This window comes from Entelurus aequoreus, linkage group LG16 (assembly GCF_033978785.1).
Source record: "Entelurus aequoreus isolate RoL-2023_Sb linkage group LG16, RoL_Eaeq_v1.1, whole genome shotgun sequence".
Lineage (NCBI taxonomy): Eukaryota > Metazoa > Chordata > Actinopteri > Syngnathiformes > Syngnathidae > Entelurus > Entelurus aequoreus.
Genome location: NC_084746.1, coordinates 39,375,756 through 39,399,674, shown reverse-complemented (window position 1 = coordinate 39,399,674; position 23,919 = coordinate 39,375,756). Strand labels below are relative to the sequence as shown.

Below are 23,919 nucleotides of genomic sequence, written 5' to 3'. Positions count from 1 at the left end.
TATGTGGAACATGCATACGATACAATGTGATGCATCACATATTTCCGGTTGTTTCATTACAGCACGTCCGAAAAGGAGTTGGAAGAAGCTGAGTTTATTTAATCCTACCCCTTTTCATACCATTGCAATTTTATCCCATTTCCTTGTTCTCTGTAACAGAACAGTGAACAAATAAATAATATACCATAGTAAGTAAACAAATAATAAATACATAAATCTTTATCTCAACAAAAAAAAGGGTTCAAGACGTTCATCATAATTATTATTCTGTGAACACTTGTAGTTTGAACAGTCTCTTAAACTGAATCATATTGGTGCTTTGTTGGATTTCTTTAATCAATTCCATCATTTAATTCCACATACTGATATGCTAAAGGTTTTAAGTGTTTTACGTGCATACAAATGTTTTAAATTACATTTTCCTCTAAGGTAATATTTCTCCTCTTTTGTTGAGAAGAATTGTTGTACATTCTTAAATAGCAGGTTATAGTTTACATCATTTTAGATGTTTGCAAATGCATCAAATCGTTGAATTTCAATATTTGTGATTCAATAAAGGGTTTGTATCTTCTCTATATCCAACATGATGTATTATTATGACTGATCTTTTTTGTAACACAGTTAGTGAATGAAGTGCACATTTGTAGTTATTTCCCATATTTCTATACAATAACTCAGATATGTAACACTAGTGAGCAGTAAACAATATTAAGTGATTTTTGGTCCAGAACACATTTTGCTTTATTCATTATTGACGTGTTTCTTGCCACTTAATGTTGTATATTTTTTACATGAGATTTCCAGTTCATTTGATCATCTATTATTAAACCCAAAAATGTATTTTATTTTACCCTTTCAATGTCTACTCCATCTATTTGTATTTGTGTTTGACTTTCTCTTCTACTGTTACCAAATAGCATTCTTTTACTGAGATTATTGATTTGTGCTTATAGCCAAATTTGTTGGAAAGTGAACAAAATAGATAACAAAACAAGCCACCCGATCCAATTTTTCCAACTGCGGAAAAACTACATTTTAAGATGTTTAATATTTACGGAAGTGCAATTTTTGCCAACAGAGATTGAGAGTCTATTTTATTTGTATTGTTTATTTAATGTATGTAGGATAATTAAGTTATTGACCTTCCAAACAAATTAAGAAAAAATAAACATAAATTAAAATATTGAGAAACAAAATGTAATTGCGTCTGAAAGGGTTACTTGCATTATTGTATATTAATATTAAATTAGTGCTTAAATTTATCTCAAAATAATGCTGACAGTTTTACGGCAATCATTTGTGGGAGAATATGTTAAAGTTCCAGTATACGGTCCATATTTTATATACTTTCATTAGTTACACTCAAACAATTATTCAAAGCAAAATAATATTTTTGTATAATCAAATTAATTGATTAATCTTTGCAGTCCTACTTGTGTTGATAAACATAGGTGGTGCTATGTTACATAGCACCACCTATTGTACGGAGTTGTAACTACATACTACAACAGGGGTGGGCAATTAATTTTTACCGGGGGCCGCATGAGCAACCTGAGCACTGCTGGGGGGCCACACTGACAATATTTCAATTAAATTTTGCTCAAATTATTTTTGATATACCGTAAGATAGATAATAATAATAATAATATTTTCATTTAACCTAACTTATCTTTATACAAAAGCAGATGGCTTTTGATGGTTTTATTTTTAACACTTTCTTACACAACACTTCCTGATGTATATTACAATACAAAAATTTCAATTTCTGTCACTTTATCCTGCATCCTCTTTGTTGTAAAACCTTTATTTAACCAGATAAGAAAACGTTGTGAACGTAGCACGCCTGTAAGGTGATTGGCGAAGAAGGAGGAAGCGTTGCTGTTGCGGAAATGAGGAGTGAGGATTGGTTTTCCTTTTGGAAAGAACGATATAAGTTGAGCTGTGTTAGTATAGCGTGCTCAATAAAAGTTTAAAAAGTGCATCAGACTTGGTGTGCACTTCTTCTGGACGCTACAATTGATGTCACAAGTGGGATGAAATGCCTCCCAGTTCGCCTTGCCATCAAACCTGGGAGTCTTCATTGAGGGCGGAATTCCCCCCGTGGCAAGCAGCGTGGCTGCACCTGTAAACACTCTCTCTCTCTCTCTCTCTCTCTCTCTCTCTCTCTTTGCGGCGAGCTCCTCACGTGGCACGTACCTCCCGATGACGTAGCACACAAACAGTGCAGTATGCGCAAAGTTTTACTTCTGCCACCAATTGTAGCGTCCAGAAGAAGTGCACATCAAGTCTGACGCTCTTTTTAAACTTTTATTGAGCAAGCTATACTAACACAGCTCAACATATCTCGTTCCTTCCACACGCACGTCTCCTCACTCCTCATTTACGCAACTCAAGAAGACAACATCTACTTCAGCAGGTCGTTACACTATATTCTTTAAACACAGCAACGTGTGTACCACAAATAAGCACACAGCTTTACCTTTACTTGTCTTGTTGAAAACACGCCATTCGTCATCAACTTTTCTCTTTTTAGTCGCTGTGCGCCTTCCCTCACAGGACATACGCACAATAACACTTTTCAAAATAAAAGCAGCACAGTTGTATTGCACGCACGACAAAGATGTTTTTTTAAATTTATTTTGTAATTTGAGATTGCCGCTGCGCGCACGAGCATACGTCCACACGGAAGTAATACAAATAACGCTTTTCAAAACAAAAGCAGCACCGTTGTATTGCACACTCGAAATAGATGCTTTTTAAAATTTATTTTGTAATTTATAATTGGCCTCACGCGGGCCGGACAGGGACGTACAAAGGGCCGGATGCGGCCCGCGGGCCGCACAATGCCCAGGTCTGTACTACAAGCTACTTACACAGACAGTCCCGTTTTACAATGTTGTGTTAATGGTAGCACCAAATGTATTTGTAGCTGCCTGCATTAAATGAATACATGGAATGTTTAGAGGCTGCAAAACATACTGTGGGGTTGTACTGTGTACCAATATTAATAAAGTACCATAGTACTAATGAAGTAAAAAAAATGCATTCTACTGCTTATTTTTATTTTCATGTGGGCGTGTGGCACTCCGTGGTGACAACGCTGGTAATATGAGCCGATACATGCGCAGTGTGGTGACAGAAGGGGAAGAACGTATGTATTTTGTCTTTTAAACTAACGATAAAGGTGAAGCCATGCCTTGCAGAGTCCTTGCTAGCTAGCTAGGCGGCTAACGGCCCTAGCTAGCTAGCGGCTAGCACTACTTTTAAATCACTAATCCTTGCCGCCATGGTGACAATATCATCCCTGCACGACAAGGAATAGCTAAACAGGCTTTACTAAACATCATAGGAGGATATAATAGCTAACTACAAACGGCAAGCTAGCGCTCCTGAATGCAAACAAATGGGTGGATCTATGCAAATATCGACTGTAACAATACCACTGCCGTACATAGTCAACTACAATGATTACAATGATATTTTTAGCATCACAAAGTGTTTTGTCATTTTTGTTAATGTTCATAAACTCAGGATATACAGTAGGACTTTAAGTCTGACAAATGTACGACCCTGTAACTACTTGGTATCGGATCAACACCAACATTTATTGTATCATCCAAAACTAATGTAAAATATCCAAAGAGAAGAAAAAGTGATTATTACATTTTAACAGAAGTGTAGATAGAACATGTTGAAACAGAAAATAACCAGATATTGACATTAAAGGCCTACTGAAATGAGATTTTCGTATTTAAACGGGGATAGCAGGTCCATTCTATGTGTCATACTTGATAATTTCGCGATATTGCCATATTTTTGCTGAAAGGATTTAGTAGAGAACATCGACGATAAAGTTCGCAACTTTTGGTCGCTGATAAAAAAGCCTTGCCTGTACCGGAAGTAGCGTGACGTCACAGGTTGTGGAGCTCCTCACATCTGCACATTGTTTACAATCATGGCCACCAGCAGCGAGAGCGATTCGGACCGAGAAAGTGACGATTACCCCATTAACTTGAGCGAGGATGAAAGATTTGTGGATAAGTAAAGTGAAAGTGAAGGACTAGAGGGCAGTGGAAGTGATTCAGATAGGGAATATGCTGTGAGAGGCGGGTGGGACCTGATATTCAGCTGGGGATGACTACAACAGTAAATAAACACAAGACATATATATACTCTATTAGCCACAACACAACCAGGCTTACATTTAATATGCCACAAATTAATCCCGCATAACAAACACCTCCCCCCTCCTGTCCATATAACTTGCCAATACAAATCAAACACCCGCACAACACACTCAATCCCACAGCCCAAAGTACCGTTCACCTCCGCAAAGTTCATACAGCACATATATTTCCTCAAAGTTACGTACGTGACATGCACATAGCGGCACGCACGTACGGGCAAGCGATCAAATGTTTGGAAGCCGCAGCTGCGTACTCACGGTAGCGCGTATCCAACTCAAAGTCCTCCTGGTAAGAGTCTCTGTTGTCCCAGTTCTCCACAGGCCAATGGTAAAGCTTGACTGTCATATTTCGGGAATGTAAACAATGAAACACCGGCTACGTGTTTGTGTTGCTGCAGCCGGCTGCTAATAAACCGCTTCCCACCTACAGCTTTCTTCTTTGCAGTCTTCATTGTTCATTAAACAAATTGCAAAAGATTCACCAACACAGATGTCCAGAATACTGTGGAATTTTGCGATGAAAACAGACGACTTAATAGCTGGCCACGATGGTGTCCCAAAATGTCCGCTACAATCCGTGACGTCACGCGCAAACGTCATCACACGAGACGTTTTCAGCAGGATATTTTGCGGGAAATTTAAAATAGCACTTTACTAATCTAACCCGGCCGTATTGGCATGTGTTGCAATGTTAAGATTTCATCATTGATATATAAACTATCAGACTGCGTGGTCAGTAGTAGTGGGTTTCAGTAGGCCTTTAAATGAACAAGTACATTAATAATCCATCCATCCATTTTCTACCACTTGTCCTTTTTAATTTTGACGTGAATGACTCAATACGTTACTGCATACGTCAGCAGACTAATTAGAAGTCTTTGTTTGTTTACTAACTACTAAAAGAGACGTTGTCTAGTATGTTCACTATGTTATTTATTACAATTTTATGTCGGTGTTCTAAAATTGTCTGAGTGCAATAAGAAACTTATGTTTAATGTATCGTAAGATTTTCTGTTAAAATAAAGCCAATAATGATTTTTTTGGTGGTTCCCCTTTATTTGGAAAATGATCAAAGTATCGAAGTACATTTTGGTACTGATACCAAAATATTGGTATCGGCACAACACCAATGCAATGTCGGCATGTCATATACTTTGTTTAATCACTCCTTCTGCCACATATGCTAATTGCCGATTATCAGAACGACACAACATAATCCACAACGTATACATGTGTTGTATAACTATGAGAAAGTAAAAGTATGTGTGAAACAACGGATGGCAGCACAAGTTATTTCCAGGAAAGTAAATCAGCTAAAATGTAATATAGTGATAATAACATGACACATTCTCCTTTGCATTAAGCGCAAAATAACCTTCCATGGTAAGGACATGTGATGAATAGGATGTCCCCAATTAACAGTTGCCTCCTTTGCGACACACACAGACAGCGCGTGCACGGCGTTAATTAGAGTTGGAGCGGCATCAAGCAGCACATTTGGACATCACTCCATTATCTAAAGTGATGCGGTGGACACGGCCGCCAATTTCCTGTTTCCACCGCTTGAACCTGGAGACCCACTACCATTTACCCCACGCCAACAGGTGTATTCAGAAGAGTATTTCAGATTACACATTTGTCCCTCATTCTGTATTGTAGTTCAGATATTTCCCCTAGAAGTGTATTACTCCTTCATACACGCTGGTAGAGAGTTATCCTTTTGTGTGCACATCATGAGCCGCCATTATCCGCTTTTATCCTTCCACGTTGTATCTTGTCAAGAGAGGACCTGCCAGAAACCGCTCAAGGTTTCATTATGGCTGAGTGCAGAGGGGGAACAAGCTGCACTTTGGACCCACTATTGTGGGTGCAGACTAATGACCTGGAGAGGAAAGTTTGGACTCCTAAGATTCTGAAGACCAGATTAGATCTTTTGGAGGAATTTGCAGCACTGGGATTCCCAGATCCCCAGATATCAGGGGAGACATTGGGGCACCTGTATTGCATTTCCATGACAACTGGGCTCAGAAACTAGCGTGACTGTGCTTCTTCCACTTTCCTGGTCTTGCACACGTTTAATTAAAACAAGTCAGGTTTGAGGTGAGATAAATAACAGAACACAGAGTTGGGGTGAGGGCCATTAATGAGGTATACAGCCATCACAGAGGCCATTGCTCCTCAGCATCCCCCTGATTTAATAGCTTTTAGATGGCTTCCTGGCTGTTGTGTTAGAGGGTCTGTATTTGCTATCTGGCAGCTATCTGCCTTCTAGCAATCTACCACTGCTTGGTTTAGTGTCCTAATGACTGATTTGCTGAGTTGTGCTCTGTCTGCAGACCGGAACACTCCTGCGCATTGGCTTTATCAGCAAAATGAACTAGAGCAGTGACTCTCAAACTGTGCTACTCCACCTAGTGGTACACCAAAGAATAACTTGGTTAAAGTACAGTGTGTTATGTTTCCTATATTTAAAACAGTGTTTCTGTGCTTCTGTATTTTACTGACTATAGCTGGGTTGCAATCATGTGACCTCGAGGCACTTCCGGGTTTCAGGCGATGGTCTAAGCCCCATTAGGCTACTGTTTATTTGGGCATATTTTGAAAGGTTCAAAGGCAACCATATAAGTGTGCATGAAAAATATTTAAAATCGGATGGAGTGGATTTTCACACTCTTAAGAATTTAAAAAAAAAAAAAAGATTTTAACCATTCATCATCACCAAGAGGTTACTACAACCTCACTTCACTTGACACTCAGTGTTTTGAGAAGAAAAGATTGGAGGCACATCATGTCTTTACATCTGAGGGGTCCACAAATTGAACATTAATCAGTGAAAAACAAAGTTGGATTTATTTGTACATCACTAAGTAACGTATTTGATTGACATAACGAGTGCTGATGTGATCGTGATGCTAATGAGAAAAATGATTAGTTTGTTTGCAGTTGATTTCCTGCTACAAATATTAGTCTCATCTACCATTCATGTCTGCAGTTGTTTTTATGCTGTGAAGTTGATATTTTGTCTCATTATTTAGCTGTAGATGTCCCTGTTGTTCAGCAATGTTTACTAGTGACATCAAGATTCAGTTTATGCTGTTGAGATTTAGTCATCTACTTTATTACTATTAAGGATATTTTCTTGATGCTAACGAATAGCACCAAAGATGCACTTTACTTTTCCTGCACAACAATAAAAACTAACTTTTCATTTTTGTTATGAAAATCAAGAACTAAAATACAGTGGATTGGACCGACAATGTAAATATTTATTACTAGGACTTAACATGAGTTAGTTTATTCGCACAAGCAGATCTTCTAGTTATATTTAGGCATAGCAACAACAAAAGAACACAAACTTATGTGATCTATTGTCATTTATTTTCGTTTAGTTCTGCTCTCAAACACTACTAGTATAGTAGAGAATAAACTAATTTGCATCACAGAAAGTTTCTCAAACAAATCAAATGTTCAAACAAACATTTTACAAAGTGATCTCTGCAGACACGAGCATGGTCCTATTGTATTCCACAAGATGATGAAAGTTATATTTTTAAGAGCCTTTTCCTTCCATGCACTTTCGTTTTTTCTCTGACTTTATCCCCTTTATGAACCACTTCTTTGGGGACTCTGTGGAAGTTATATCCTATCTCTCTATTTGACTGGAACACCCAAGAACAGAACAGCAATACCACATTTTCAAATCAAACTTTACACTCACTCTCACTTGTTTTAATGCTACGCTCAAACTGCTTGACCATCGTGTCAATTAAGCCGCGATAAAGAAAAACGGCTGTGACGTCATGTGCAACCCAGCTATAAGCTGCTACTTTTTTCCAAACTTTGAACCCTGCAGCCTATAAAAATGTGCGGCTAGTTCATGGATTTTTCTTTGCTAACGACCATAATGTTTTGTATTCAACAAATAGTTTTTGTATTACGCTGACAGAGACACTGAAAAAGTATGTTATTGTTTGTGCTATGGAGCCATATTTTAAACGAGTTCGCTCACTGCAGGTTGCTGCAGGTTGAAAATGTATTTCCTGTTATGTCCTTTTTACCGGAAGTATAACCGTCCATAGCATTTTTACTCAAATATATTTCATTCATCACTCCAAGCAACGTTTCTAAGTTTTACAATATAACTAAAACAATTCATATTTACTAAACCATCCCATGTGTGATGTCTGTAGGAGTATTTTTACACATATTTGTACGTTCAATCGTAATTAAATTAAGCTAGCATTAGCAAATATGCTTACACAGTTACAAGTGTCTGTGTTAGTATTATTAACTTACAATTACATTTTTTTTTGTATTGTTTCATTTTTGTAAATTCACCAAAACGTCACTGTGGAATTATTGAGTCTGTTTCGCTGATTAGAGCGCTAGCTTCCGCAGCTAGTGGGTCCATGACGATGACTTGTGTTTTATTTGTTCAGCCGTTTTACTGCTGTGTCACAGGCACCGTTTGGAAATAATTAAGGTTTGTGAATAAACATTTACAAAATCTTTAATACCGGTATAGATGTTCGATTTATAGTGCGTTGCGGCTTATACTGTATATGTAAACACATTTAATTTTTCCAAAATTTGGTGGGTGCAGCTTAATACCGGTGCACTCTATAGCCCGAAAAATATGGTACTTGCTAGTTAAAACCCTCTGCCTTGTTTTTAATGAATACGTATGCCTACTAAGCTACTGTATTTTAATGTTGGTCATTATGGTGAGCCAAGTGTTTTCTGAATTGGTAATTGGTGGAACTAATTTGATGATCACTGAACTAGAGAAACAAAAAAATAATTGAAAAGGGGATCGAAAAAGCGTAATAAGTAAAAGGATAATTAAAGGTGGCTACTACGTCCCTGAGATTTAGATTTTGCGTGTTCTGAACTCCTGTTGCAATGCGAGTGTGGTATTAAGCAGGAAATTTGCTGTAGCGAAGATCTGCATGGATGTGGCTCCGCTTCCCATTGCGGATGTCATGTACTTTAGACGGTAAACTAGTTGACACTGATTAACAGCACCTTGGTTGGTTTCAGTCAATTGCACTCAAATGAATCCACAATCAGTTCCACACCATTGAACTAATTGTCTTGATCAATTATTAGGGCCTGATTTAGCAGTGCAAAGGCTCCATAGAAACTGCTGTGTTTGTATTATTCTGTGTTTCTATGCATTTATGAGGACCTAAATGTGAGTTGCGTGAAGGGAGGCAGCCTGTTTAACGCTGCTCCTAGATTTCATTGGTATTGTTATGGAGGCAAAACCTTTAAAGATGTGGAGATTTGACAAAATAATTCATAGTGTCAATTAGAAACCACTTAAGCGATTACACAAACGTGACACTTTATGATACATTACAACATTCCCGGCGTTTTCTATCACCGCCTGGAGATTAAGCCCTGCCCGCCCTTGGCTGGAAGCTGTTTATTTTATGTTATTTTTTTATTTTTTTTACTCCGGAGAGGTAAAAATAAGATGATCAGTAATCAAAACAAAGGCACGTTGACTAAGATGATAAAAAAAGTAACTGACATGTTAGTAAAAGTATAAACACGAGACAAAGAAGTTGACAGAAACAAAATCCAATCATATTTAATGTTGTCATGTCGATGGGTGGGACAAATTCGAAATATATCCAATCACAGCTCTTAAATAGCTTACATTGAAATAGGGCTTATATACCGGGACAAAATATTTTGTGAATGTTTATTTACATACCTAAATTGTTTCCAAACGGTGTCTTGTCACACGGCAGTAAAATGGCTGATCAAACAAAACAGAAGTCAATGTCATGAACCCACTAGCTGTGGAAGCTAGCTCTCCAATCAGCTAAACAGACTCAATATTTCCACAGTAACGGTTTGGTGAATTTACGAAACTAAAACAATACAGAAGAATGCCATTGTAAGTTAATAAAACTAACACATATATAAAAGTGTTCGCAAATGCTAATTGATAGCATGTACAGATATGCAGGGAAACACTCCTACATACATCACACATGAATGCTAATTGATAGCATGTACATATATGCAGGGAAACACTCCTACATACATCACACATGGGACGGTTTAGTAAGTATAAATAGTTTTAGATCTATTGTAAAACTTACAAACATTGCTTGGAGTGATTAATGACGAATACTTAGAGCAGTAACGCTATGGACGACTACTTCCGGTTCAGGAAACGAAACAGGAGGTACATTTTCAACATCTGCTGTGAGCAAACTCGTCCAAAAGATGGCCTAATAGCACAAACAATAACACCTTGTCAGTGTCTTTGTCAGTGTTCTATAACTATGTGTTGAATTACCTGCACTGTTTCATAAACCGCAGGGTTCAAAGCTTGGGAAAAGAGTAGCGTCTTATTGTCCGAAATAAACGGTAGTTGAATGAGGTTGTTTTGCATGTGATCATTATCAAACTGCCTTTTGCTGTGTTGCATCATGTCTGCTAACTATATTTGCCTTTCAACATGGCCGCTTATAGAAGTGTAGCCACCCCAACCATAATAGAGTTGATCTTGAGCATCATTCCAATGAACGTGACAAAAACATTTTCAAGGTATTGAAAAGAAACTTCCAGCCATTTGTAATACAATGTTTGATCGTGTTGAAGGCCACTGCCCTTAAGTGGATTGAACTATCCAATTCCTTTTTAGCAGCAAGGCCTTTTCCGTCTTCTGTGAAAGACTTGCTTGATTTGATTTTTATTTCTTTTTTCTTCGGCCCCACAAAGGCTCAGCAAGAGTTGTCAGTTTGTGTGTGTAAAATGTGAGAGTTGCTCTCATTTAACGGACGAGAGAAGTTTCTAAAAAACGAGATGAGGCAATTCAGGAATTGCGTGTGAATGCTCCAATGCTGAAGTTGAAGTGAAATGCTGACAGAATGTAGTATGAATGTAAGAATAGTTTGGATGTTGGAATGGTTTGAATGTTGAAGAGTTAGATTTTCCAGGAAAAATGGAATTTGGTTTGGAACTTGTGAAAGTGTTAGTTGGATGAGTGGAATGTGTTGATGTTGGAATGGTTTGAACAGGTTGAAAAATGTGTGAATTGTGGAAGTTTAAAAAATGGACAATTGATTTTGAACTGAGAAAATGTCCCTGAAAACCGGGAACTCTTGGAAATCCGGGAATTTTTTTTAACTTGTTGAAGGAGAGCAGGCTGAATATTTTGGAGTTGGAACGATTTGAATCGGCTGAAAAATTGTGGAACTTTGAAAAATGTCCCATTCATTTCAATGGGAATTTCATGGAAATGTCATGGAAAAATGGGAAAAGCGGGATTTTTAAAATGTAAAAAAAACTTGAATGTTCTGAATGAGTTGAAATGGTTGGTGTTGGACTTTTTCAAATCGGTCGAGAAATGTTGAACTCAACACAACACAACATTTTTAATTGAGAAATGGTATTAATGTATTCCAGGAATTTTGGGAAAACCGGGAATTTTTCCAGTTCAAAAAAAGACTTTGTTTTTTGTCCTGATTAAGAGGAATGTTTTGACGGTGGAACCCTTGATGTGGGTTAAAAAGAGTAGTCGCCAGAAAAAAGGGTCAAAAAAGGGTTTGGAAAAAAAGGGAATTCTGGGAATTCCTGGAATTTTTTTTGAACTTGGAAAAATAATAGTTTGAATGTCCAGGATGAGTGGAATATGTTGAAGGTGTGAATCGGTTGAAAATTGTGAAAATGGTGGAAATTTGAAAAATGGACAATTCATTTTGAATGGGAAAAATGGCCCGGAAAACCTGGGAATTTGGGGAATTTGTCAAAGGAAAGCCTGCGATTCCCGAATAGGCTGAACAGTTTGAAGTTGGAACGGTTTGAATCGGGTGAAAAATGTGCGAGGTAGAGTGCGCCAAAATCTGGAGAAGAAGAATAAGTTGAAGTTGACGAATCAATAGATTAATTTTAGTGGAGAAAATAATGTGTGTGTGTGTGTGTGTGTGTGTGTGTGTGTGTGTGTGTGTGTGTGTGTGTGTGTGTGTGTGTGTGTGTGTGTGTGTGTGTGTGTGTGTGTGTGTGTGTGTGTGTGTGTGTGTGTGTGTGTGTGTGTGTGTGTGTGTGTTGCAGATTGGGTCAATTAAATAGGATTAGTAAATGATAGTGTGCTGTAGAGCAATGTACCTCCCACACACATCCTACACCTACACACACATTCTACAGCTACACACATCCTACACTTAGACACACATCCTACACTTAGACACACATCCTACACCTACATACACATCCTACACCTACACACACATCCTACAACTACACACATCCTACACTTAGACACACATCCTACACCTACATACACATCCTACACCTACACACACATCCTACGACTACACACATCCTACACTTAGACACACATCCTACACCTACATACACATCCTACACTTACACACACATCCTACACCTACACACACATCCTACACCTACATACACATCCTACACCTACACACACATCCTACAACTACACACACATCCTACACTTACACACATCCTACATTTACGCACACATCCTACACTTACACACACATTCTACAACTACAGATATCCTACACTTACACACACATCCTACACCTACACACACATTCTACAACTACAGACATCCTACACTTACACACACATCCTACACCTACATACACATCCTACACCTACATACACATCCTACACCTACACACACATCCTACATTTACACACACATCCTACACTTACACACATCCTACACTTAGACACACATCCTACACCTACATACACATCCTACACCTACATACACATCCTACACCTACAAACACATCCTACACATACATACATGTCCTACACTTACACACACATCCTACACCTACACACACATCCTACACCTACACACACATCCTACACCTACATACACATCCTACACCTACACGCATCCTACACTTACACACATCCTACAGTTACACACACATCCCACACTTAGACACACATCCTACACACACATTCTACAACTACAGACATCCTACACTTACACACACATCCTACACCTACATACACATCCTACACTTACACACACATCCTACAACTACACAGATTAAGATTAAGATTAAAGTACCAATGATTGTCACACACACACTTAGATGTGGTGAAATTTGTCCTCTGCATTTGTCCCATCCCCTTGGGGAGCAGTGGGCAGCAGCGGCGCCGCGCCCGGGAATCATTTTGGTGATTTAACCCCCAACTCCAACCCTTTGTTGCTGAGTGCCAAGCAGGGAGGTTATGGGTCCCATTTTTATAGTCTTTGGTATGACTCGGCTGGGATTTGAACTCCAACCTACCGATCTCAGGGCGGACACTCTAACCACTAGGCCACTGAGATGGATCCTACACCTACACACACATCCTACACTTACATACACATCCTACACCTACACGCACATCCTACACCTACACACACATCCTACACCTACATACACATCCTACACCTACACACACATCCTACAACTACACACACATCCTACAACTACACACACATCCTACACTTACACACACATCCTACAACTACACACATCCTACACTTAGACACACATCCTACACCTACATACACATCCTACACCTACACACACATCCTACGACTACACACATCCTACACCTACATACACATCCTACAACTGCACACACATCCTACACCTACACACATCCTACATTTACGCACACATCCTACACTTACACATACATTCTACAACTACATATATCCTACACTTACACACACATCCTACACTTACACACACATTCTACAACTACAGACATCCTACAACTACACACACATCCTACACTTACACACACATCCTACAACTACACACATCCTACAACTACACACATCCTACACTTAGACACACATCCTACACCTACATACACATCCTACACCTACACACACATCCTACGACTACACACATCCTACACCTACATACACATCCTACAACTGCACACACATCCTACACCTACACACATCCTACATTTACGCACACATCCTACACTTACACATACATTCTACAACTACATATATCCTACACTTACACACACATCCTACACTTACACACACATTCTACAACTACAGACATCCTACACTTACACACACATCCTACACTTACATACACATCCTACACCTACACACACATCCTACACTTACATACACATCCTACACCTACACACACATCCTACACCTACATACACATCCTACACCTACACACACATCCTACAACTACACACACATCCTACAACTACACACACATCCTACACCTACACACATCCTACACCTACACACATCCTACATTTACGCACACATCCTACACTTACACACACATTCTACAACTACAGATATCCTACACTTACACACACATCCTACACCTACACACACATTCTACAACTACAGACATCCTACACTTACACACACATCCTACACTTACATACACATCCTACACCTACACACACATCCTACAACTACACACATTCTACATTTACACACACATCCTACACTTAGACACACATCCTACACTTAGACACACATCCTACACTTAGACACACATCCTACACCTACACACACATCCTACAACTACACACATCCTACAACTACACACATCATACACTTAGACACACATCCTACACCTACACACACATCCTACGACTACACACATCCTACACTTAGACACACATCCTACACTTACACACACATCCTACAACTACACACATCCTACAACTACACACATCATACACTTAGACACACATCCTACACCTACACACACATCCTACGACTACACACATCCTACACTTAGACACACATCCTACACTTACATACACATCCTACACTTACACACACATCCTACACTTACATACACATCCTACACTTACACACACATCCTACACTTACATACACATCCTACACCTACATACACATCCTACACCTACACACACATCCTACAACTACACACACATCCTACAACTACACACACATCCTACAACTACACACACATCCTACACTTACACACATCCTACACCTACACACATCCTACATTTACGCACACATCCTACACTTACACACACATTCTACAACTACAGATATCCTACACTTACACACACATTCTACACTTACACACACATCCTGCACCTACATACACATCCTACACCTACACACACATCCTACAACTACACACACATCCTACAACTACACACACATCCTACACTTACACACACATCCTACAACTACACACATCCTACACTTAGACACACATCCTACACCTACATACACATCCTACACCTACACACACATCCTACGACTACACACATCCTACACCTACATACACATCCTACAACTGCACACACATCCTACACCTACACACATCCTACATTTACGCACACATCCTACACTTACACATACATTCTACAACTACATATATCCTACACTTACACACACATCCTACACTTACACACACATTCTACAACTACAGACATCCTACAACTACACACACATCCTACACTTACACACACATCCTACAACTACACACATCCTACAACTACACACATCCTACACTTAGACACACATCCTACACCTACATACACATCCTACACCTACACACACATCCTACGACTACACACATCCTACACCTACATACACATCCTACAACTGCACACACATCCTACACCTACACACATCCTACATTTACGCACACATCCTACACTTACACATACATTCTACAACTACATATATCCTACACTTACACACACATCCTACACTTACACACACATTCTACAACTACAGACATCCTACACTTACACACACATCCTACACTTACATACACATCCTACACCTACACACACATCCTACACTTACATACACATCCTACACCTACACACACATCCTACACCTACATACACATCCTACACCTACACACACATCCTACAACTACACACACATCCTACAACTACACACACATCCTACACCTACACACATCCTACACCTACACACATCCTACATTTACGCACACATCCTACACTTACACACACATTCTACAACTACAGATATCCTACACTTACACACACATCCTACACCTACACACACATTCTACAACTACAGACATCCTACACTTACACACACATCCTACACTTACATACACATCCTACACCTACACACACATCCTACAACTACACACATTCTACATTTACACACACATCCTACACTTAGACACACATCCTACACTTAGACACACATCCTACACTTAGACACACATCCTACACCTACACACACATCCTACAACTACACACATCCTACAACTACACACATCATACACTTAGACACACATCCTACACCTACACACACATCCTACGACTACACACATCCTACACTTAGACACACATCCTACACTTACACACACATCCTACAACTACACACATCCTACAACTACACACATCATACACTTAGACACACATCCTACACCTACACACACATCCTACGACTACACACATCCTACACTTAGACACACATCCTACACTTACATACACATCCTACACTTACACACACATCCTACACTTACATACACATCCTACACTTACACACACATCCTACACTTACATACACATCCTACACCTACATACACATCCTACACCTACACACACATCCTACAACTACACACACATCCTACAACTACACACACATCCTACAACTACACACACATCCTACACTTACACACATCCTACACCTACACACATCCTACATTTACGCACACATCCTACACTTACACACACATTCTACAACTACAGATATCCTACACTTACACACACATTCTACACTTACACACACATCCTGCACCTACACACACATCCCACACCCACACACACATCACACACATACTGCACTTACACACACCCTACACCTACACACATATCCTACACTTACACACACATCCTACACTTACACACACATCCTACACTTACACACACACATCCTACACTTACACACACACATCCTACACCTACACACACACCCTACACTTACATACACATCCTACACTTACACACACCACACACATCCTACACTTACACACACGTCCTACACCTACACACACGTCCTACACTTACACACACATCCTACACCTACACACACATCCTGAACCTACACACATCCTACACTTACACACATCCTACACACATCTTACACTTACACATACTACACTTACACACATCCTACACACACATACTACACTTACACACATACTACACTTACACACACATCCTACACTTACACACATCCTACACCTACACACACATCCTACACCTACACATACATCCTGTCCTACACGTAAATCCTACACTTACACACATCCTACACCTAAACTCACAGCCTACACACACATCCTACACACACATCCTACACTTACACACATCCTACACACACATCCTACACTTACAGACACATACTACATTTACACACACATCCTACACTTACACACACGTCCTACACTTACACACACGTCCTACACTTACACACATCCTACACCTACACACACATACTACACACACATACTACACTTACACACATCCCACACCTACATACACATCCTACACCTACACACACATCCTGCACCTACACAGACATCCTGCACCTACACACACATCCTGCACCTACACACACATACTGCACGTTCACACACATCCTACACTTACACAAACATACTGCACGTACACACACATCCTACACCTACACACACATACTGCACGTACACACACATCCTACACTTACACCCACACATCCTACACCTACATGATGGACGCCCTTTAGTGTCTCGGCTCTATCAGCTGCCCACATACACGGTCATTTCAGTCCACCACTCCAGTCAGCATTTATTTTCCAGAAGTTTCCATATCGTGGCTCCCCGCCCTAATCTGCTCATTCCTGTTGGCATGAAAGAAAGAGATTAAGCATCAAAAAGGTGAACACGGATAAAGGGCAGGGCGGAAAAGTCTTCCGCAAGACTCTGCAGGATTTGGCTGTGGTGAATTTAGATGAGCGCTTCTTTTGTGTGCCACTAAATCCTCTCCTTGATGAGCAGATTAGCTGCTATCTTCTTAGCTGCCTTCAAGTCTAAACAGTCTAGCCCAGATTTGGATAGATGAAGAAAATGAGAAACCTGCTCCCTTTAAAGTGTAAAATCGTGTATTCACCAGAATGTAAGACAACCCTGAATTTTGAAAACGACCAATATATGTGTTCAGACAAAAATCTAAGAAAAAAGTTGCATTTTAAATTGTTTTTAAGATAATGTTTTCAGTAACAGTGAAATAGTGATAACGGTATAAAAATGTCATACCACGGTTGTTGTGACCAAAATGATCACGGTTATCTTTAATATCGTGGTATTGTTGAACGTGCTCAAAAAGTACTTCGACACACACTCAATCTTTTAAAAAAGTTGTATTTTTTAAAATAATTAAAATAGGCACACAGTTCATTTTATTAGTAGAAAAAAAAAATACTTTGCCATATTATTTTCATTTCTGTGTTTAAATATGTTTATCTTCTTCCGGTTTAATTTAATAAAATTTTAAATTATCACCTCGCTCCACTTCCTGTTCATGCGACGCCACACAAGTTCACTTCAGACTTTATGTTTAATGTGAATATCTTGCTCGTCCAGACAGTAATCTGTTTAGACAACTTTAGATTGGGGTATGACCTTTTTTAAATGGGGAAAGACGTTAATAACTCTTGTTTTTATGGTAGCATTCAAGCTAGCTAACAAGCTCACGCTAGTCGGACCATGAATAAATCAAAGTGTGGTAATCAATCACGGTTGTTCAATCATTTTAATTGAACATGGTAATACTAATTGTCAGGAGTTGTACTGCGGTTATCATTATTACCGTATTTTCCGGACTATAGGGCGCACTGGATTATAAGGCGCACTGCCGATGAGCGGCTCTATTCAGGTCTATTTTCATACAAAAGGCGCTCCGGATTATAATATTAATATTATTTTTTTCTAAATTTAAAAGACTTCCTTGTGGTCTACATAACATGTAATGGTGGTTCTTTGGTCAAAATGTTGCACAGATGATGTTTTACAGATCATCTTCAAGTCGCTTTCAGACAGTCTCTTCAGGATGCGCCGTTTTGTGGGCAGTCTTATTTACGTGCCTCCACTTCGACAGCCTCTTCTCCCCGTCATCTTTGTTGTAGCGGTGTAGCGTGCAAGGACGGGAGTGGAAGAAGTGTAAAAGATGGAGCTAACTGTTTTAATGACATTCAGACTTTACTTCAACCAATAACGGAGCAGCATCTCCTCATCCGTGGCTCACTAAAGTTAAAGTACCAATGATTGTCACACACACACTAGGTGTGGTGAAATTTGTCCTCTGCATTTGACCCATCCGGTGAGGGGAGCAGTGAGCTTTAACCCCCAATTCCAACCCTTGATGCTGAGTGCCAAGCAGGGAGGCAATGTGTCCCATTTTTTATAGTCTTTGGTATGACTCGGCCGGGGTTTGAACTCACAACCTACCGATCTCAGGGCGGACACTCTAACCAGTAGGCCACTGAGTAGGTTAACTAGTGCAACAACAACACCCGAAATGTGTCCCGTGAAAAACTGCCCGACCGGAACTCTGTAATAACTAAAGTTCCTTGGGTGAATAATGCAAACTCACTACACCGGTATGTTTTAGCGCTTTCATGGCGAGTTTACTAACAGATATAACAACTTTACACTATTTTATATTAGGAATTGCAACAGCGGAGGATGAATGTCACATAAGTAGCTAGAGAAAAAGAAGAAGCTTATCAACTATGGTGTCGACACGGACTACAAAGGCGGGCACGCGCAAATTTTCAGGACTTACGCAGATCCCAAATACAGATCAGCGGGTACCAGAAGGTAAGAAAAGTTGCTTTTGCATAATATTGCGAAACAAAACGCCAGATAATGTCTTACCTTATACACACACCGTAATAATACTCCTATGTTGAAGCACAGTACAATCCATCAAGCGGAGCGGCTTCATAGCTTACCAAAGTCGTACTAAAACATTTTGATGGATATTTGAGTGCCGTGTGTAATGTTCTATATTTCCAATGGAACCTATAACATGTTGGTGTTGTTTACTTAAGTCATATTGCAGTCTACACTATCTCTTATGTGGGACTGCCATCTACTGTTCACACTTATCATTACACCATGTACCAAATGAAATAGCTTCGAGGTCGGTAAGCACAACCAACATTATTCCGTACATTAGGCGCACCGGGTTATGAGGCACACTGTCGATTTTTGAGAAAATGAAAGGATTTTAAGTGCGCCTTATAGTCCGAAAAATACGGTATTTGTGTTGCAGCTGCATCTCTCTCAGCCAAATGTTCTGTAGGTAACAGGAAGAAACGCTCCGACTTGCCTGGGTAGAGTTCAATATCTGGGCCCTATAGAATGAGATAAAATCTACAGTCATGTACATTGTTGGGGTCAATACAGTATATCATGATGTTTTTTCTACACCATAACCAAACATGTGTGAATACATCATGTTCCCCTTTTTATATGATTAGAATTCATGCATTTTATACATAAAAAATGTATGCATGGTTATTTCCTTTGGTCCCTCAGGCATGACTTCTTTTTTTTTTCATTTTGATACATGGCCTTCGTATTTCAGGAATGTTCAACACTAAAAGGGCGAGGCTGCAAACTTGCATGAGACGATAAAAAGGCTACACGTGAGTAGCCATTGTGGAGAACTGAAGGACGCACATCCTCCGATCGCTTCGCATCCAAGGCCTCATCTACGTGTGTGTGGACCCAAGTGCGGCGCGGAAATGGAAGATTCTACACAGTTTGTGTCTAATTCATGAATGATAACTAGGGTTCCCATGTGGCTGTGCAGCATGGTTTGTAGTTTGGTAAATTTCCTTTTAGAGTTATGTACAGTAATCGGGGTGGTGCTACACCAGGTAAAACGTAAAATCATTTAAAGAAAATGGGCTTTTTCCTAATTTAAGTGCGGTCCCACTTTTTTGTAACCGTTTTGAAAACAAATGATAAATGTATGCATTTTCTATATCTCACGTTCTATATTGTTTTGGAAAAAAGATTTTCATAAACGGTAAAGGGTATTCTAGTCAAATAAGCAGAGATAAGATGTGTCAGTATATTGAAATATATTTTTGGCAGCAGCAAAGTGGTCGTTTGGGTAGATTTTAGCTCTAAAAAGGGTATTTCAACAAGTAAACAGTACAGTAAGTACTTGATTTTGATATATGTAATGCTCATAAGGATATTCTAGTAAAAAATGCATAGATACGATGTGTCAGTATCAAAATATTGTGTTGAATCACTTTTTGTCAGGCAATATTACATTTAATGGAAATGTTACATAAATGAAAACATCAAAACACTTTATAAAAATGTATTATGTGCAGGAAGAAATAACAATTGTATATATCTTACAAACAAGAAAGAGGTTTTATCACATCAACATGGGACTAACAGTCCTTTAAATGTCATTAATACCACAAAAAAGGCAAACTGTCATTTCCCATACACGATAAAGTCAAACACGTAGCGTTACAATAACCAGGAAAATATCTAGTCTCCCATCTAGTAATCCACTGTGGACAGACCAAGCCAAGCAATGCAAGTTTAGCCAGCTAAACCTGGAAATCCAAGGAAATCCATTTTTGGCAGGCATTCACATTTTGGCACAACACTGGCAAATATAAACAAAACAAAACAACGGCGGAAAGCGATAATCGATTAAAAGAACAAGCAAACTGGAGTTTTGACCCGGAGAAGGTAGGGTCCGTAAAAAAAATAAAAGAATCCGGTTGAGTTCCAGAAATGCGCGTTCTTTCTGATTTCAACGCGTAAAAAGACACAAAAACTGTGTTACCGCCAACAGTGAAATAAACAATAATCTTTATGAATAACACATGGTTTCATATCATTTGACAAAGTTGTAAGCTGTAAATAAGTTAGACGTATTATTGAATATGATTGAAATGAATTCAATGTCAATATTTGAGAGGTAAAAAAAAAGGTTAAGAACCCCTGACATACAGCATGCAAATAATAAGTCATCATTTTACCAATGATTGTCACATACACTAGGTGTGGTGAAATTATTCTCTGCATTTGACCCATCACCCTTGATCACCCCCTGGGAGGTCAGGGGAGCAGTGAGCAGCGAGCAGCAGCGGTGGCCGCGCCCGGCAATCATTTTTGGTGATTTAATCCCTGATTCCAACCCTTGATGCTGAGTGCCAAGCAGGGAGGTAATGGCTCCCATTTTTATAGTCTTTGGTATGACCCGGCCGGGGTTTGAACTCACAAACTACCGATCTCAGGGCAGACACTGTAACCACTAGGCCACTGCAGTGTTTGTAGGTATTTGGATGGTTTTAGAGGGCTTTATAAGCAGAAGAGATCATATCGACATTGCCTGCATCGTTCGCCGCCTCGTACTAGCAGTTTATCACTATCTAGAACAGTGGTTCTCAAATGGGGGTACGCGTACCCCTGGGGGTACTTGAAGGTATGCCAAGGGGTACGTGAGATTTTTTTTAAATGTCCGTCAAAAAGAACTGTGAAAAGAAATGCAACAATGCAATATTTAGTGTTGACAGCTAGATTTTTTGTGGACATGTTCCATAAATATTGATGTTAAATATTTATTTTTTTGTGAAGAAATGTTTAGAATTATGTTCATGAATCCAGATGGATTACAATCCCCAAAGAGGGCACTTTAAGTTGATGATTACTTCTATGGGTAGAAATCTTTATTTATAATTTAATCATTTGTTTATTTTTCAACAAGTTTTTAGTTATTTTTATATCTTTTTTTCCAAATAGTTCAAGAAAGACCACTACAAATGAGCAATATTTTGCACTGTTATACAACTTAATAAATCAGAAACTGATGACATAGTGCTGTATTTTACTTCATCTTTTTTTCAACCAAAAATGCTTTGCTCTGATTAGGGGGTACTTGAATTAAAAAAACATTCACAGGGGGTACATCACTGAAAAAAGGTTGAGAACCACTGATCTAGAATGCACATTCAAGGGAAAGACCTTTGTACTTGTTTCACATACGGATCGCATGATGGCATCCTTTGCCTTTAACTCCATAATGAACTAAACAAACAGCATTCAGAGCTAATAAATGACACAAACCGTGTAAATTCCTTGAAGTCGGCGTACTTCTAAATGGTGTTTGACTTCTCTCCTTCATGGTGACACTTAAGGGACAGTTATCCGTCTCCCGGATCAATGGACACGACTGTGTCAACAGTAACAAACGAGCCCTGCCGTACGACTGCCATCGGTACCACAACAAAAGGGTCATTCATAAGGACCCCCTTGACACTAAAACATAACCAAACCAAACTGTTTGTACAGCAGGATTGTTAGCACCGTTTTATGTTTGTGACATGATGCACATGCTCTGATTGTAGGTTTTTTACAAAGCGAAATTCTAATATAAATAGTGAATAGTGTTTGATGAATGTGTGGGTGTGTGTGTGTGTTTTTTGGGTGTTCAAATGATTTCCTTTCCCCAACAAACAATGTTAATTGCTTCAATTACTGATATCAATTACAAATTAGCCACCATCGCTTCTTTGTGATTTCCAATCTAGAGACCCTATGATTTCATATTGGAGCGCTGTGCTGGTTTTGGTTCTTGTTGTCGGTGGTTATGCAAATCGGGTTTATTCTGACTGGTCTTGG

The 23,919-nt window shown here is 39.2% G+C and overlaps 1 pseudogene; it reads left to right on the top strand.

Annotated features, from left to right (window-relative positions):
* Positions 1-23,919, top strand: part of LOC133631212 (ephrin type-B receptor 1-like) — a 475,430-nt pseudogene that overhangs the window by 54,738 nt on the left and 396,773 nt on the right.